The sequence below is a fragment of the Atractosteus spatula genome, chromosome 5, assembly GCF_055471065.1.
Source record: "Atractosteus spatula isolate fAtrSpa1 chromosome 5, fAtrSpa1.hap1, whole genome shotgun sequence".
Lineage (NCBI taxonomy): Eukaryota > Metazoa > Chordata > Actinopteri > Semionotiformes > Lepisosteidae > Atractosteus > Atractosteus spatula.
This window is the reverse complement of record NC_142710.1, coordinates 4,661,028-4,667,254: the sequence shown is the minus strand read 5'-3', so window position 1 is coordinate 4,667,254 and position 6,227 is coordinate 4,661,028.

Sequence of the window (6,227 nt, the reverse complement as noted above, 5' to 3'; positions counted from 1 at the left end):
AGATTGGACAGCAGTGTTTTGGCTAGATACCCATTAAATGCCCCACAGTTCATTGGAGATGTGGGACTGGGAACAGGCTGGACCAGCCCTGAAACAGAGAGTCAGAAAGGAAGCAGTATTGACTGAACTGACCCTTCACATACTAAATAAATTTATTGCAAAGGTTTCTTTAAAAAAAACCTTTTTGAAAAAAACTTTTTCAGGTAGAAACACATTGTCCTCACTTTGTGGTGAGGACAATGTGTTTGATTTCAAGGAAAATAGCTGAAGTATGCACCACCCAAAACATTTTTTTAAAGATCTCTTGCAAAACAGTGATGTAAATGATACACTTGAATGGTGGTAAAACTGTAGTTGAATTACAGTATGGATATTCACATAATTCTGTGTTCTTGTGTGGAAAGTCAAAAAACTTGGACTTCCAGTTCAGTTTTAAATAGACCCTTAAAAAACTAACTATTATTTTAGAAAAGTTAAATTAATAAATACCACTCACAAATGTAAGAGTATTGAACATTTTTGTCCTAAGTCTTTGGTCCCTCATATTGGAGCTGGTACTCAAAATACTGTATAGCTTTTAATTTAGCTAAATACATCTGTTTAGGTTCGATTCCCAGCCAATGCACAAGTTATTTTAAAAAAAAATGCTACTTGGGGTAGTAAAAACATCTTTCCTGTAATAATAAAATATGATAAATATTGTGTGATATATTGATACTTTATTTATTATATAAATCGCTTATATCACGGTATGTTAAATATTAAATTAATATTAATAAGTAAAATAGCAATAACATGGTTGAACCTGCATAGTGTAGAACTACAGTACTGTGGAAAAAGTGTGCTGTCTGTCAAGGGGCTGTCTCTCAAAGTGAGATTACTCAGTTAGCCTGATATATAAAAAATAGCTTATTGTATAGCCTGTCGTGAACTCTATTTGTTTTTTCAGGTGTACGTACAGATTACAATAATTTATATTTTGTCTTAAAACAATGCAATGTAAATGATAGAAAGAAACCAAAGTAAATCAAAGACCAAAAAGTATTTTGATTAAATAATTTATATGTAATGGGTATCTTCTAAGTAATGGGAAGCTACAGTATGTTGGCTTTATTGGGCTCAACTCACTTACTCCTCGGTATGAGTGTGTGCGTGGTCTGCCCTAAATCAGAACATTCTCAGGATTTTTAAACCTGTATCATTCCACACACTGCTTTGTAAATGTCTGTTGTAATATCTTCTTGTAACGTTATATATAACAAATATGTTCTTGTAATATCATGATTTATTGTATATAATAATGTACATAATTTGATTTATTATAAAATCAAGAACAATAATTTAATCTTATCAATTCCCAGTGGGTAGCATGTTAAGATTACCGAGGGTGCTGTTTCACAAAGTGAGATTTTTTCAGTTAGCCAGACAACTTTAGTTATTTGTTGACAAAAGTAAACAGTTTCATGAATCAAGATCGCATTGTATGTGGTTAATTGTCCTTACCTCTGTGACATTGTCCCAAACAGGAGAGTATTCTACAGTCTCTGTTGGAGTTTAGTGTACCTGGGAGGATACATAAAGTCCTGCTCCTTTCAAGTTATCATTCACAGTGCACTTCAACCATGGTCTTGGAGTAACACAGCACATATTGACCCTGGCTGGATAGTAACCTTTGTTCAATTGCAATGAACTGTCTGATTTAGTACAGAGCTGTGTACTGAGTAATTTCTAGTAGGATAATATCTCAGGATCTTCCCTACCTGCATGCTCAATTGCAGCAAAAAAAAAACCTGCAGAAAAAAGCTGGAGACCATCTGGTCCCATTCTTAGTACAGTACTATGAACTAGACTGTTGTTCTACTAGGCATTAATATCTGAATTATTCATACCGATAAGCTAATATAGGGGCAGACAATTAATATCTTTAGTCTCTCATATACACACCTGAATAATCATGATCATTTGTTAGTTTTTTAATACATAAATGTATGAACGCTAAAACGAATGTATGCTACAGATGAAGACATTTAACAAGATTAATAATATTATATAAATTTCGTTTACTTGTGCTGCAAACTATGTTGTAATTGATTAAAATTAAAATCTTATCGCAAGCACATTGCTCTCCCAAAGGGTATACCAGTCGGGCGCTGAGAAAATGAGACACAGTAACAAAGAGCAGGATAAGCGATCTCATAACAGGTACGCCAAATCAAGTCACTGTAAGAATACATTTGTATTTCATTTGGTTCTGAGTCTGTCAGATCCATGTAACAAGCGAAGAGCAGACGTGCCGCAAGCTAGACACGTAGCCTACTGGAGGTGTTTTACTAAAGGTTTACAGATTCACGGTACACTTCATTATTTACAGTGTTAAAATATGTCGTGATCGTGTGCTTCGTGATTGTAAGTTATTTCATATGCGTTCTTCAAAGCTGGTTAATAAACGTTTTCTAGTTGTTTAATTCATTGAATTGTTCTAAACAGTAAAATAAGGCGGTGTTGGGAGCTGATGATAGTACTGTATGCCGTAATCATGATCCAAGATCTTGTCTAGAGCCCCCAGAAAGTTAGAGTTGACCCCGTACTCAAGTGACATACAGATGTGACTGAACACGCTTATTAAGAGTCACGTCCATTTTAGTTCTGTGTTTTTTACCTAGATTTCAGTTCACTTCCTCAAAAAAATTATCTCACTATTTACCTACGTGCATTACCTTCCTTTACTATTAGAACAAGAGATGTACAGTAAAGTACTGTAGGTCTTTTGCACTGTGACTGGAATACAAATTTAGCTGAACATTAAAACACATTTCTGAGCAGTGGTTGCTTAAAATCGTTACAGTTAACAATATTTCAGTCGTAAGGTGCAACTGCATTTGGACCTTTACCTGGTGATCCAGTCTTCTGCTTTGACCGGCTTTAGTCTTCTGTATGGCCGGGGTTATACTAACGTACTGTATTGTCCTCTAGAGGGCAGCCGCTGCTATTCTGGGGTCAATGCAATTGACAACAGGTTTAGTACGGAGCCGAGGACTAATTTCAGCAGCAACGTTCGTTGCGGTGTGTATGAATCGAAAGGATTTGTGCACTAATCACTGGGTCATCCCCAGTCGGTCCGCTGCTTTCCTTACCTTGCAATTGACCCTCTGTGTCGGCTGGCTGTCAACACAGCGGAGCTCTTGGAGATGTAATTGAACACTAAATACTTATTTAAACCAGTTAAATTCAGATGTTAACGAACTGGTGGCAAAAAAATTGTAAATGAGACCGATTTCACTTTGCTCTGTTAACTGTAACTGAGAGGGAGCGTTTTTTTTTTTTAAAAGATGCCAAGTGAATTTATAGGGGAGAGATGAAACATTCTCAAAACATGATAAAAAATGCTTAACAGTAATTTTTCGGATTATGTGTGGTGCTCAGTCGATGATTTGTTTAAAAAACGTTAATATACTAAAATTAATTGGATTCACTTGTTGCTGCTTCAAGACTATTTTTAAATAGTTACTTTTGCTTAACAGCCAAGTTAAACCATGTTATGTTTCTATTAGTGAGGATTAATACTGATACTACTGTATGTGTTTGTTTGTACTGTATGACAGGAGTTTTAATTCCTCTCATTGTAGTTTTAAAGTTCTGCTATGGAGAGTGATTTTCGTTTAATCTGAAAATCCATAATTGTAGCCAACTTTAATAGGAAATTATACGTTTTGGAAAATAACAGCAGAGTTCGTAAGAGACCTGAGAAGTTCAACAGAGGCACAACAATGTTATGGTTTCGGATCAGCTTTTAGATACTTAATATCCCTTTCTAAATATCGGACAGAAAGAATAACATCTGGCCCTTTTCAGGCGTATAAGAAATTACCTGCCTGAAGACGTCTTTAAATAAAATGAACAATTTCACATCCCAATGTGATAATAAAGTCCTAAAGGGAAAAAAGAAAAAAAAATTCACGCCCAAATTCACTTATCATTTTCGTAATTAAATCCTGCCCGGAATGTCAGAGGTACTTGAAGGTTTTGACTTCCTTTAAAATGGAGACGCCTAAATACTCCTTCACTTTTCGTGTCTTACTTTCTGACACAAAAGACAGCGGTTGGGAATGTTTTGCAAGGGAAAAGTACGGAGAATCGTCTAGCTGGCCAGCATCAAGACAATATCACATTCTGAATTCTCAATGGTCAAAACTGTGTGTTGCGAATGTCCATTATAATTTGCACTGTAGCTAGGTCAGATTATGTTTATTTTTCTCGGCAAGAAGCTATAAGTAGTTTATTGATAGCTCCATAATCAACTATAAACTGCACCGCACATAAGAACAATATACACTTATACCTCAAGGTCCTGTTTCAGGAAAAAAATAAAAACAAGTAAAAGGAATATAATTTTATGAACCATTTGATTGCATTTGTTGCATATTATCATGAACAGTTGAAATGCTATGACAGATGTGATATCAAAGTAAACGATTAATACGCTGAAGGGAAAGTACACTGAAAAAATACACGAAGGTATTCCCAGTAGTTTAATTCATGAAAAAAAAAACTTCAATTGGAGACATTTGTATTTAATAACGATAGACAGAATGGACGAAACGATATCCATGTGTTAATCTATCGAAAACATCACAAAACATTGTATAACAATGATCTAAATTACATAATCATATAATATTTGTATAAATATATTATAACAATCGAGGGGACTTTCTTTATATACCCCTTACTTTTAGGGACAGAAAACAACACACTGTACCCACTGTAGCCCTGTTCCTCAATAATCCCGCTGTTTTAGTGTAAGACTCACAAGTACGGTATGTACTTTCTTCGCTATAAATAGCGGAACAAATGCTCAAGCGACAGGCACGCTTATCAAGAGTCACGTGTTTTTATGCTGCGTGTTTTTGCCTATATTTCAGTTCACTTTCCTCCTCCGAATATGTATCTCAATATACTATATATCTGGTAACTCTGTCACATTCCACGGGCTCTGCGTGCATTAGTACTGTAGGTGTAATACTGATCACTACTTTCTAATCGGAGCTCTTCATTGAAAACTAACTAAAGGTACTTCGTTACCTGGCCTTTATAAATCAGTGTACAGGAGATGTTACAGGACAGCAGTCGAAATCTGGAAATGAGCCCAACCTCATCCTCGCTGTGTTGAATAATAACACCTGAGATGGGCCGATTTTTAAATGGGTACCAATCTGCAGGGGAGAGCTGACAATTTCTGAAAACGTGTTAGCAAATAAAATATGCAGAACAGCACCTTTTCAGATTAATACCAAATTAAATACTGTACATGCTTACACTATATACTATTCTATATGCAGTAAAACATTGTTTTACTTTCGCTTAACACCTAAATTAAACTATGTTCCTATTAATGAGGATTAGTCGGGAATCTGTCTTTTCCGTAGGAAACAAAATGGCGAATCGTCTGATTGACCAGGAACAAGACAATTCACAATTCTCACCTGTCAAAATAGTGTGCTGTGAGTCTATCATGTTTTCTAGCTAGCTCGGATGATTTCTTTATCGGTACAATAAGCTATAGGCGTTTACTGAGAGCTGTATTATCAACTTTACACCGTACCGCAACTAAAACAAAATATTAATCTACGTTTCAAAAAAATGTTTCTTAAAAACATATGATCAGTTAATTAATACAATTCATTGTAGCTTGATGTTTATTTTCGAACAAGCACATTTAATTACTGTGACAGATGTAAAATACAGTAGAAGCGATTAAAATGATGAAGTAAAAGTACGCTCTAAAAAATACATGAAGTGGTTTCCAATTGTTAATTTACAGAAGAAAATCTTTAATTGGTGACATTTGTACAGTATATAATAATATACATACACAATCTACGGTACAATATCCACGTGTTCAACTATCGAAAACACCACTAATATAACGATCTATAATAATTATCCAATCTAAATGATTTTATACTAATTCAGTAATATACAATTATATAATAACGTCAAGATATTATTTAAATGCAAATAACACTCATATTTTTTATTCATTTGATAATAATATAATTAACGTTAACAACAATGCTAGGACGATACTGTATAACAATTATTCACTAAAATAATCCATGAATCAATAACTGTTATTTGCAATTATTAATAGTTACTTTTAGAACAGTTAATAAAATCTACAGTAATTACATAATTATTTTAATTAATCGTAATTCTATTTATAATAA